Below are 12,588 nucleotides of genomic sequence, written 5' to 3'. Positions count from 1 at the left end.
TAAGTTAGTGGCACATTTAACAGTGTGCATGTCAGCAGAATATTGAAAGGCACATGGATTCAGTCGGCACAACGAGAGGCATCTGATTCAGAAGATTCGGGTGCACGAAAATTCGGGTTTAATGACTTTAAAAGCATCATTTTTCTTTTGTGAAGATTCGGTCAGAGAAATGTTTGAAAAATAATTTTTTGCTTAAAGGGGCTCAGCACTTCATTTTCTTTTTGGCTGTTAGGGCCACACTTCTTTTCGATGGTATTCTTCCAGAATGTATATTTTCTTTGCTGTTTCACAATAACCAGTCCCTTGCACTGCAGTCTATCTCACTGTTTCCAACGTCTCATGTACATGTTACCAGCAATGAACATTTTGAAGCAGACTTCTAAAGCACAGTGTCCAAAATTGTTTATGGATTCAGAGGTAAAGTGCAGAGCACAGATAAGTTATTCAATTAAGGATTCTCCTTCAGTTAACATTTCTTTAGTTGTGCAAATGAAGATCATCAGTCAATTAATGATGTTTTCCCATGAAGGCAGTATAACATTTAATGATTATGCATTTTCTAAGTAAAAGCCCATGTGATTCAGGGCGAAGTGGCAAATTGGATCAAAATTTGGCTCAGAGGCAGGAAGCAAAGGGTAATGTTTGATGGGTGTTTTTGTGACTGGAAGGATGTTTCCAGTGTGGTTCCGCAGTTTTCAGTGCCAGATCCATTGCTTTTTATGGTATTTATCAATGATCTAAACTTGAATATAAGTATTATGATTACGAAGTTTTCAGGTGTTATTAAAATAGGCATTGTGGTTGATAATGAAGAAGAAAGCTGGAGACTCCAGGAAGATATCAATCAACTGATAAGGGGGTAGAGCAGTGGCAAATTGAATTTAATCCAGAGATGTGAGAGATCGCGCATTTGTGGAGGGCTAACAAGGAAAGGGAATACACATCAACTGGTATGACATTGATAAGTGTAGAGAAACAAAGGTAACTGGGATTGCTTGTCCACAGATCCCTGAAGGTAGCTGGCCAGTTGGAAAAGTTGATGAAGAATTCATATGGAATGGTTGCATTTATTGGCAGAAGCAAGGAACAGAAAAGCAAGTGGGTTATGCTAGAACTGTATAAAATTCTGGTTAGGCCACAGCTGGAGTACTGCGTGCAGTTCTGGTCACCGCATTGATGGAAGAACGTGAATACGCTGGAGAGGGTACAGAGGAGATTTACGTAGATGTTGCCGGGAGTGGAGCAACTTTGCTATGAGGACAGATTGGATAGGATGGGTTTGTTTTCCTTGGAACAGAGGAGGCTGATGGGCGACCGCATTGAGGTGTATAAAAATAGGAGGGCCCTAGATATTGTTGATTAAAAGGGTCTATTTCACATAGTGGAGTGGTCAACAACCAGGCTGCATAATTTAAAAGTAATTAGTGTAAGGGTTAAAGGGGATTTGAAGTGAACATTCTGCATGCAGATGTTTGTGGGGGTCTCAAACTCACTGCCTGAAAGTGAGGTGCAGGCAGAAACCCTCACCACATTTAACCAGTTCTGAGATGTGCACATGAAATGCAATAAGGTGCAGGGGTACACACCTAAAACTGGGCATTTGTTGGCCGGTGCAGATACGATAGGCTTAAATGACTCCTTCCATGCTGTAAACCTCTATGATTATATAATTATCGGTTAGGATTACTTTCATGATGCAAAACGTGGCAATCAGATAATTAATGGTGTTTCCAGTGAAGAAGTGTTCATGCAAGCTGGGGCTCGAACTCAGGAAGCTGAGATGAAGCATCTTATGAGGCTGCTGTTCGGAGCACGGGGAGCGTTGTCTGGAACGGTGGCATTTTGCAGCCCAGTGAAGGGCGGTAAACCGCTGTTTGATGCTGCATTCTCCGCTTTCCGCCGGCAGCGGCTGATTGGAGAGTGTGGGAGCGGAAGTTAGGGCTTGTCCCGCCCTCACTCACTCTGGAGCTGAGGAAGAGCGATTCGTCGATGGGTTTGTTTGTGGCTTTAATTTTCTGTTGTGAAGCGTGGTGGCGTGGCAGGATCCTTTAATAAACTCTCACAGCTGACCTGAATGCACGGAATGTGCAGCTTTGAGATATGGTTTCTCCAGCGTCAGGGCTGGAAACGGGAGGGAGTGAGAGACACTGTGTGGAATTTGAGTGTGAACAGAACTGCAGAGAGAAATCAGCAAATGGAACAGCATCGTGAGACACTGCACTCTGTTAACATTGAACAACTAATATGAATGATTTAATTTTATCTTCTCATTAATTGAACACGTTTGCATAATGTTTCCGCCTGGTTTCGAACCGGGGACTTTTCGCGTGTTAGGCGAACGTGATAACCACTACACTACGGAAACGCTGTGGCATTAAGATTGTTGGGAACATAACCAGAGCTTTAACCTCAACAGCTGGACGACACTTCTGGAGCTTGTGTCACGAGAATAGAATGACGGTGCTATATTTAGCAAGGTTGTGAGTGTGGCAGGAATTGATCCCGTGTTTCTCTGCCTTTATACATAGGAACAGGAGTGGTCATTCCTCAGCAAGTGGTTAGAATCTGGAATACACTTCTCTAAAGGGCGGTGGAGTCAGACTCAATCTTATCTTTCAAAACGGAGTTGGATAAGTATCCGAATGAAAAAAATTGCACAGCTGTGGGTAAAAGACAGGGGAGTGAGACTTGTTGAGAGTTGGCATGGGCTCGACGGGCTGCATCCATTCCCTTATGCTTTGATTCTATAAGTTAGTGGCACATTTAATAGTGTGCATGTCAGCAGAATATTGAAAGGGACATGGATTCAGTCGGCACAACGAGAGGCATCTGATTCAGAAGATTCCGGTGCATGAAAATTCGGGTTTAATGACTTTAAAAGCATCATTTTTCTTTTGTGAAGATTCGGTCAGAGAAATGTTTGAAAAAGAATTTTTTGCTGAAAAGGGCTCAGCACTTCATCTTCTTTTTGGCTGTTAGGGCCACACTTCTTTTCGATGGTATTCTTCCAGAATGTATATTTTCTTTGCTGTTTCACAATAACCAGTCCCTTGCACTGCAGTCTATCTCACTGTTTCCAACGTCTCGTATACATGTTACCAGCAATGAACATTTTGAAGCAGACTTCTAAAGCACAGTGTCCAAAATGGTTTATGGATTCAGAGGTAAAGTGCAGAGCACAGATAAGTTATTCAATTAAGGATTCTCCTTCAGTTAACATTTCTTTAGTTGTGCAAATGAAGATCATCAGTCAATTAATGATGTTTTCCCATGAAGGCAGGATAACATTTAATGATTATGCATTTTCTAAGTAAAAGCCCATGTGATTCAGGGCGAAGTGGCAAATTGGATCCAAATTTGGCTCAGAGGCAGGAAGCAAAAGGTAATGTTTGATGGGTGTTTTTGTGACTGGAAGGATGTTTCCAGTGTGGTTCCACAGTTTTCAGTGCCAGATCCATTGCTTTTTATGGTATTTATCAATGATCTAAACTTGAATATAGGTGTTATGATTACGAAGTTTTCAGGTGTTATTAAAATAGGCAGTGTGGTTGATAATGAAGAAGAAAGCTGGAGACTCCAGGAAGATATCAATCAACTGATAAGGGGGTAGAGCAGTGGCAAACTGAATTTAATCCAGAGATGTGAGAGATCGCGCATTTGTGGAGGGCTAACAAGGAAAGGGAATACACATCAACTGGTATGACATTGAGAAGTGTAGAGGAAAAAAGGTAACTGGGATTGCTTGTCCACAGATCCCTGAAGGTAGCTGACCAGTTGGAAAAGTTGATTAAGAATTCATATGGAATGGTTGCATTTATTGGCAGAAGCAAGGAACAGAACAGCAAGTGGGTTATGCTAGAACTGTATTAAATTCTGGTTAGGCCACAGCTGGAGTTCTGCGTGCAGTTCTGGTCACCGCATTGAAGGAAGAACGTGCATACGCTGGAGAGGGTACAGAGGAGATTTACGTAGATGTTGCCGGGAGTGGAGCAACTTTGCTATGAGGACAGATTGAATAGGATGGGTTTGTTTTCCTTGGAACAGAGGAGGCTGATGGGCGACAGCATTGAGGTGTATAAAAATAGGAGGGGCCTAGATATTGTTGATTAAAAGGGTCTATTTCACATAGTGGAGTGGTCAACAACCAGGCTGCATAATTTAAAAGTAATTAGTGTAAGGGTTAAAGGGGATTTGAAGTGAACATTCTGCATGCAGATGTTTGTGGGGGTCTCAAACTCACTGCCTGAAAGTGTGGTGCAGGCAGAAACCCTCACCACATTTAACCAGTTCTTAGATGTGCACATGAAATGCAATAAGGTGCAGGGGTACACACCTAAAACTGGGCATTTGTTGGCCGGTGCAGATACGATGGGCTTAAATGACTCCTTCCATGCTGTAAACCTCTATGATTATATAATTATCGGTTAGGATTACTTTCATGATGCAAAACGTGGCAATCAGATAATTAATGGTGTTTCCAGTGAAGAAGTGTTCGTGCAAGCTGGGGCTCGAACTCAGGAAGCTGAGATCAAGCATCTTGTGAGGCTGTTGTTCGGAGCAGGTGGAGCGTTGTCTCGAAAGGTGGCATTTTGAAGCCCAGTGAAGGGCGGTAAACCGCTGTTTGATGCTGCATTCTCCGCTTTCCGCCGGCAGCGGCTGATTGGAGAGTGTGGGAGCGGAAGTTAGGGCTTGTTCCGCCCTCACTCACTCTGGAGCTGGGGAAGAGCGATTAGTCGATGGGTTTGTTTGTGGCTTTAATTTTCTGTTGTGAAGCGTGGTGGCGTGGCAGGATCCTTTAATAATCTCTCACAGCTGACCTGAATGCACGGAATGTGCAGCTTTGAGATATGGTTTCTCCAGCGTCAGGGCTGGAAACGGGAGGGAGTGAGAGACACTGTGTAGAATTTGAGTGTGAACAGAACTGCAGAGAGAAATCAGCAAATGGAACAGCATCGTGAGACACTGCACTCTGTTAACATTGAACCACTAACATGAATGATTTAATTTTATCTTATCATGAATTGAACACGTTTGCATAATGTTTCCGCCCGGTTTCGAACCGGGGACCTTTCGCGTGTTAGGCGAACGTGATAACCACTACACTACGGAAACGCTGTGGCAGTAACATTGTTGGGAACATAACCAGAGCTTTAACCTCAACAGCTGGACGACACTTCTGGAGCTTGTGTCACGAGAACAGAATGACGGTGCTATATTTAGCAAGGTTGTGAGTGTGGCAGGAATTGATCCCGTGTTTATCTGCCTTTATACATAGGAACAGGAGTGGCCATTCCTCAGCAAGTGGTTAGAATCTGGAATACACTTCTCTAAAGGGCGGTGGAGTCAGACTCAATCTTATCTTTCAAAACGGAGTTGGATAAGTATCCGAATGAAAAAAATTGCACAGCTGTGGGTAAATGACAGGGGAGTGAGACTTGTTGAGAGTTGGCATGGGCTCGACGGGCTGCATCCATTCCCTCATGCTTTGATTCTATAAGTTAGTGGCACATTTAATAGTGTGCATGTCAGCAGAATATTGAAAGGGACATGGATTCAGTCGGCACAACGAGAGGCATCTGATTCAGAAGATTCCGTTGCATGAAAATTCGGGTTTAATGACTTTAAAAGCATCATTTTTCTTTTGTGAAGATTCGGTCAGAGAAATGTTTGAAAAAGAATTTTTTGCTGAAAAGGGCTCAGCACTTCATCTTCTTTTTGGCTGTTAGGGCCACACTTCTTTTCGATGGTATTCTTCCAGAATGTATATTTTCTTTGCTGTTTCACAATAACCAGTCCCTTGCACTGCAGTCTATCTCACTGTTTCCAACGTCTCATATACATGTTACCAGCAATGAACATTTTGAAGCAGACTTCTAAAGCACAGTGTCCAAAATGGTTTATGGATTCAGAGGTAAAGTGCAGAGCACAGATAAGTTATTCAATTAAGGATTCTCCTTCAGTTAACATTTCTTTAGTTGTGCAAATGAAGATCATAAGTCAATTAATGATGTTTTCCCATGAAGGCAGGATAACATTTAATGATTATGCATTTTCTAAGTAAAAGCCCATGTGATTCAAGGCGAAGTGGCAAATTGGATCCAAATTTGGCTCAGAGGCAGGAAGCAAAGGGTAATGTTTGATGGGTGTTTTTGTGACTGGAAGGATGTTTCCAGTGGGGTTCCACAGTTTTCAGTGCCAGATCCATTGCTTCTTATGGTATTTATCAATGATCTAAACTTGAATATAGGTGTTATGATTACGAAGTTTTCAGGTGTTATTAAAATAGGCAGTGTGGTTGATAATGAAGAAGAAAGCTGGAGACTCCAGGAAGATATCAATCAACTGATAAGGGGGTAGTGCAGTGGCAAATTGAATTTAATCCAGAGATGTGAGAGATCGCGCATTTGTGGAGGGCTAACAACGAAAGGGAATACACATCAACTGGTATGACATTGAGAAGTGTAGAGGAACAAAGGTAACTGGGATTGCTTGTCCACAGATCCCTGAAAGTAGCTGACCAGTTGGAAAAGTTGATTAAGAAGTCATATGGAATGATTGCATTTATTGGCAGAAGCAAGGAACAGAGCAGCAAGTGGGTTGTGCTAGAACTGTATAAAATTCTGGTTAGGCCACAGCTGGAGTACTGCGTGCAGTTCTGGTCACCGCATTGAAGGAAGAACGTGAATACGCTGGAGAGGGTACAGAGGAGATTTACGTAGATGTTGCCGGGAGTGGAGCAACATTGCTATGAGGACAGATTGGATAGGATGGGTTTGTTTTCCTTGGAACAGAGGAGGCTGATGGGCGACCGCATTGAGGTGTATAAAAATAGGAAAGGCCTAGATATTGTTGATTAAAAGGGTCTATTTCACATAGTGGAGTGGTCAACAACCAGGCTGCATAATTTAAAAGTAATTAGTGTAAGGGTTAAAGGGGATTTGAAGTGAACATTCTGCATGCAGATGTTTGTGGGGGTTTCAAACTCACTGCCTGAAAGTGTGGTGCAGGCAGAAACCCTCACCACATTTAACAAGTTCTTAGATGTGCACATGAAATGCAATAAGGTGCAGGGGTACACACCTAAAACTGGGCATTTGTTGGCCGGTGCAGATACGTTGGGCGTAAATGACTCCTTCCATGCTGTAAACCTCTATGATTATATAATTATCGGTTAGGATTACTTTCATGATGCAAAACGTGGCAATCAGATAATTAATGCTGTTTCCAGTGAAGAAGTGTTCGTGCAAGCTGGGGCTCGAACTCAGGAAGCTGAGATGAAGCATCTTATGAGGCTGCTGTTCGGAGCACGGGGAGCGTTGTCTGGAACGGTGGCATTTTGCAGCCCAGTGAAGGGCGGTAAACCGCTGTTTGATGCTGCATTCTCCGCTTTCCGCCGGCAGCGGCTGATTGGAGAGTGTGGGAGCGGAAGTTAGGGCTTGTCCCGCCCTCACTCACTCTGGAGCTGAGGAAGAGCGATTAGTCGATGGGTTTGTTTGTGGCTTTAATTTTCTGTTGTGAAGCGTGGTGGCGTGGCAGGATCCTTCAATAATCTCTCACAGCTGACCTGAATGCACGGAATGTGCAGCTTTGAGATATGGTTTCTCCAGCGTCAGGGCTGGAAGCGGGAGGGAGTGAGAGACACTGTGTAGAATTTGAGTGTGAACAGAACTGTAGAGAGAAATCAGCAAATGGAACAGCATCGTGAGACACTGCACTCTGTTAACATTGAACCACCAATATGAATGATTTAATTTTATCTTATCATGAATTGAACACGTTTGCATAATGTTTCCGCCCGGTTTCGAACCGGGGACCTTTCGCGTGTTAGGCGAACGTGATAACCACTACACTACGGAAACGCTGTGGCAGTAACATTGTTGGGAACATAACCAGAGCTTTAACCTCAACAGCTGGACGACACTTCTGGAGCTTGTGTCACGAGAACAGAATGACGGTGCTATATTTAGCAAGGTTGTGAGTGTGGCAGGAATTGATCCCGTGTTTATCTGCCTTTATACATAGGAACAGGAGTGGCCATTCCTCAGCAAGTGGTTAGAATCTGGAATACACTTCTCTAAAGGGCGGTGGAGTCAGACTCAATCTTATCTTTCAAAACGGAGTTGGATAAGTATCCGAATGAAAAAAATTGCACAGCTGTGGGTAAATGACAGGGGAGTGAGACTTGTTGAGAGTTGGCATGGGCTCGACGGGCTGCATCCATTCCCTCATGCTTTGATTCTATAAGTTAGTGGCACATTTAATAGTGTGCATGTCAGCAGAATATTGAAAGGGACATGGATTCAGTCGGCACAACGAGAGGCATCTGATTCAGAAGATTCCGTTGCATGAAAATTCGGGTTTAATGACTTTAAAAGCATCATTTTTCTTTTGTGAAGATTCGGTCAGAGAAATGTTTGAAAAAGAATTTTTTGCTGAAAAGGGCTCAGCACTTCATCTTCTTTTTGGCTGTTAGGGCCACACTTCTTTTCGATGGTATTCTTCCAGAATGTATATTTTCTTTGCTGTTTCACAATAACCAGTCCCTTGCACTGCAGTCTATCTCACTGTTTCCAACGTCTCATATACATGTTACCAGCAATGAACATTTTGAAGCAGACTTCTAAAGCACAGTGTCCAAAATGGTTTATGGATTCAGAGGTAAAGTGCAGAGCACAGATAAGTTATTCAATTAAGGATTCTCCTTCAGTTAACATTTCTTTAGTTGTGCAAATGAAGATCATAAGTCAATTAATGATGTTTTCCCATGAAGGCAGGATAACATTTAATGATTATGCATTTTCTAAGTAAAAGCCCATGTGATTCAAGGCGAAGTGGCAAATTGGATCCAAATTTGGCTCAGAGGCAGGAAGCAAAGGGTAATGTTTGATGGGTGTTTTTGTGACTGGAAGGATGTTTCCAGTGGGGTTCCACAGTTTTCAGTGCCAGATCCATTGCTTCTTATGGTATTTATCAATGATCTAAACTTGAATATAGGTGTTATGATTACGAAGTTTTCAGGTGTTATTAAAATAGGCAGTGTGGTTGATAATGAAGAAGAAAGCTGGAGACTCCAGGAAGATATCAATCAACTGATAAGGGGGTAGTGCAGTGGCAAATTGAATTTAATCCAGAGATGTGAGAGATCGCGCATTTGTGGAGGGCTAACAACGAAAGGGAATACACATCAACTGGTATGACATTGAGAAGTGTAGAGGAACAAAGGTAACTGGGATTGCTTGTCCACAGATCCCTGAAAGTAGCTGACCAGTTGGAAAAGTTGATTAAGAAGTCATATGGAATGATTGCATTTATTGGCAGAAGCAAGGAACAGAGCAGCAAGTGGGTTGTGCTAGAACTGTATAAAATTCTGGTTAGGCCACAGCTGGAGTACTGCGTGCAGTTCTGGTCACCGCATTGAAGGAAGAACGTGAATACGCTGGAGAGGGTACAGAGGAGATTTACGTAGATGTTGCCGGGAGTGGAGCAACATTGCTATGAGGACAGATTGGATAGGATGGGTTTGTTTTCCTTGGAACAGAGGAGGCTGATGGGCGACCGCATTGAGGTGTATAAAAATAGGAAAGGCCTAGATATTGTTGATTAAAAGGGTCTATTTCACATAGTGGAGTGGTCAACAACCAGGCTGCATAATTTAAAAGTAATTAGTGTAAGGGTTAAAGGGGATTTGAAGTGAACATTCTGCATGCAGATGTTTGTGGGGGTTTCAAACTCACTGCCTGAAAGTGTGGTGCAGGCAGAAACCCTCACCACATTTAACAAGTTCTTAGATGTGCACATGAAATGCAATAAGGTGCAGGGGTACACACCTAAAACTGGGCATTTGTTGGCCGGTGCAGATACGTTGGGCGTAAATGACTCCTTCCATGCTGTAAACCTCTATGATTATATAATTATCGGTTAGGATTACTTTCATGATGCAAAACGTGGCAATCAGATAATTAATGCTGTTTCCAGTGAAGAAGTGTTCGTGCAAGCTGGGGCTCGAACTCAGGAAGCTGAGATGAAGCATCTTATGAGGCTGCTGTTCGGAGCACGGGGAGCGTTGTCTGGAACGGTGGCATTTTGCAGCCCAGTGAAGGGCGGTAAACCGCTGTTTGATGCTGCATTCTCCGCTTTCCGCCGGCAGCGGCTGATTGGAGAGTGTGGGAGCGGAAGTTAGGGCTTGTCCCGCCCTCACTCACTCTGGAGCTGAGGAAGAGCGATTAGTCGATGGGTTTGTTTGTGGCTTTAATTTTCTGTTGTGAAGCGTGGTGGCGTGGCAGGATCCTTCAATAATCTCTCACAGCTGACCTGAATGCACGGAATGTGCAGCTTTGAGATATGGTTTCTCCAGCGTCAGGGCTGGAAGCGGGAGGGAGTGAGAGACACTGTGTAGAATTTGAGTGTGAACAGAACTGTAGAGAGAAATCAGCAAATGGAACAGCATCGTGAGACACTGCACTCTGTTAACATTGAACCACCAATATGAATGATTTAATTTTATCTTATCATTAATTGAACACGTTTGCATAATGTTTCCGCCCGGTTTTGAACCGGGGACCTTTCGCGTGTTAGGCGAACGTGATAACCACTACACTACGGAAACGCTGGTGCAATAACATCGTTGGGAACATAACCAGAGCTTTAACCTCAACAGCTGGACTACACTTCTGGAGCTTGTGTCACGAGAATAGAATGACGGTGCGATATTTAGCAAGGTTGTGAGTGTGGCAGGAATTGATCCCGTGTTTCTCTGCCTTTATACATAGGAACAGGAGTGGCCATTCCTCAGCAAGTGGTTAGAATCTGGAATACACTTCTCTAAAGGGCGGTGGAGTCAGACTCAATCTTATCTTTCAAAACGGAGTTGGATAAGTATCCGAATGAAAAAAATTGCACAGCTGTGGGTAAATGACAGGGGAGTGAGACTTGCTGAGAGTTGGCATGGGCTCGACGGGCTGCATCCATTCCGTTATTCTTTGATTCTATAAGTTAGTGGCACATTTAATAGTGTGCATGTCAGCAGAATATTGAAAGGGACATGGATTCAGTCGACACAACGAGAGGCATCTGATTCAGAAGATTCGGGTGCACGAAAATTCGGGTTTAATGACTTTAAAAGCATCATTTTTCTTTTGTGAAGATTCGGTCAGAGAAATGTTTGAAAAATAATTTTTTGCTGAAAAGGGCTCAGCACTTTATCTTCTTTTTGGCTGTTAGGGCCACACTTCTTTTCGATGGTATTCTTCCAGAATGTATATTTTCTTTGCTGTTTCACAATAACCAGTCCCTTGCACTACAGTCTATCTCACTGTTTCCAACGTCTCATGTACATGTTACCAGCAATGATCATTTTGAAGCAGACTTCTAAAGCACAGTGTCCAAAATGGTTTATGGATTCAGAGCTAAAGTGCAGAGCACAGATAAGTTATTCAATTAAGGATTCTCCTTCAGTTAACATTTCTTTAGTTGTGCAAATGAACATCATCAGTCAATTAATGATGTTTTCCCACAAAGGCAGGATAACATTTAATGATTATGCATTTTCTAAGTAAAAGCCCATGTGATTCAGGGCGAAGTGGCAAATTGGATCCAAATTTGGCTCAGAGGCAGGAAGCAAACGGTAATGTTTGATGGGTGTTTTTGTGACTGGAAGGATGTTTCCAGTGGGGTTCCACAGTTTTCAGTGCCAGATCCATTGCTTTTTATGGTATTTATCAATGATCTAAACTTGAATATAGGTGTTATGCTTACGAAGTTTTCAGGTGTTATTAAAATAGGCAGTGTGGTTGATAATGAAGAAGAAAGCTGGAGACTCCAGGAAGATATCAATCAACTGATAAGGGGGTAGAGCAGTGGCAAATTGAATTTAATCCAGAGATGTGAGAGATCGCGCATTTGTGGAGGGCTAACAAGGAAAGGGAATACACATCAACTGGTATGACATTGAGAAGTGTAGAGGAACAAAGGTAACTGGGATTGCTTGTCCACAGATCCCTGAAGGCAGCTGACCAGTTGGAAAAGTTGATTAAGAAGTCATATGGAATGGTTGCATTTATTGGCAGAAGCAAGGAACAGAACAGCAAGTGGGTTATGCTAGAACTGTATAAAATTCTGGTTAGGCCACAGCTGGAGTACTGCATGCAGTTCTAGTCACCGCATTGAAGGAAGAACGTGAATACGCTGGAGAGGGTACAGAGGAGATTTACGTAGATGTTGCCGGGAGTGGAACAACTTTGCTATGAGGACAGATTGGATAGGATGGGTTTGTTTTCCTTGGAACAGAGGAGGCTGAAGGGCGACCGCATTGAGGTGTATAAAAATAGGAGACGCCTAGATATTGTTGTTTAAAAGGGTCTATTTCACATAGCGGAGTGGTCAACAACCAGGCTGCATAATTTAAAAGTAATTAGTGTAAGGGTTAAAGGGGATTTGAAGTGAACATTCTGCATGCAGATGATTGTGGGGGTCTCAAACTCACTGCCTGAAAGTGTGGTGCAGGCAGAAACCCTCACCACATTTAACAAGTTCTTAGATGTGCACATGAAATGCAATAAGTTGCAGGGGGACACACCTAAAACTGGGCAT

General features: G+C 43.0%; 4 non-coding genes across 4 annotated transcripts; all 4 read right to left on the bottom strand.

Moving 5' to 3' along the window:
* Window positions 1–2,292: 2,292 nt before the first annotated feature.
* trnav-aac (transfer RNA valine (anticodon AAC)) lies at window positions 2,293–2,365 on the bottom strand. Its single transcript has one exon. It is a non-coding gene; the product is annotated as a tRNA-Val (tRNA).
* Window positions 2,366–5,039: 2,674 nt separating this feature from the next.
* trnav-aac (transfer RNA valine (anticodon AAC)) lies at window positions 5,040–5,112 on the bottom strand. Its single transcript has one exon. It is a non-coding gene; the product is annotated as a tRNA-Val (tRNA).
* A 2,674-nt stretch (window positions 5,113–7,786) lies between these two features.
* trnav-aac (transfer RNA valine (anticodon AAC)) lies at window positions 7,787–7,859 on the bottom strand. Its single transcript has one exon. It is a non-coding gene; the product is annotated as a tRNA-Val (tRNA).
* A 2,674-nt stretch (window positions 7,860–10,533) lies between these two features.
* On the bottom strand, window positions 10,534–10,606 carry trnav-aac (transfer RNA valine (anticodon AAC)). The gene has a single exon. It is a non-coding gene; the product is annotated as a tRNA-Val (tRNA).
* Window positions 10,607–12,588: the final 1,982 nt, after the last annotated feature.

Source organism: Pristiophorus japonicus, chromosome 3 (assembly GCF_044704955.1).
Source record: "Pristiophorus japonicus isolate sPriJap1 chromosome 3, sPriJap1.hap1, whole genome shotgun sequence".
Lineage (NCBI taxonomy): Eukaryota > Metazoa > Chordata > Chondrichthyes > Pristiophoridae > Pristiophorus > Pristiophorus japonicus.
The sequence above is the reverse complement of the archived record's forward strand: the minus strand, read 5'-3'. Positions and strand labels throughout refer to the sequence as shown.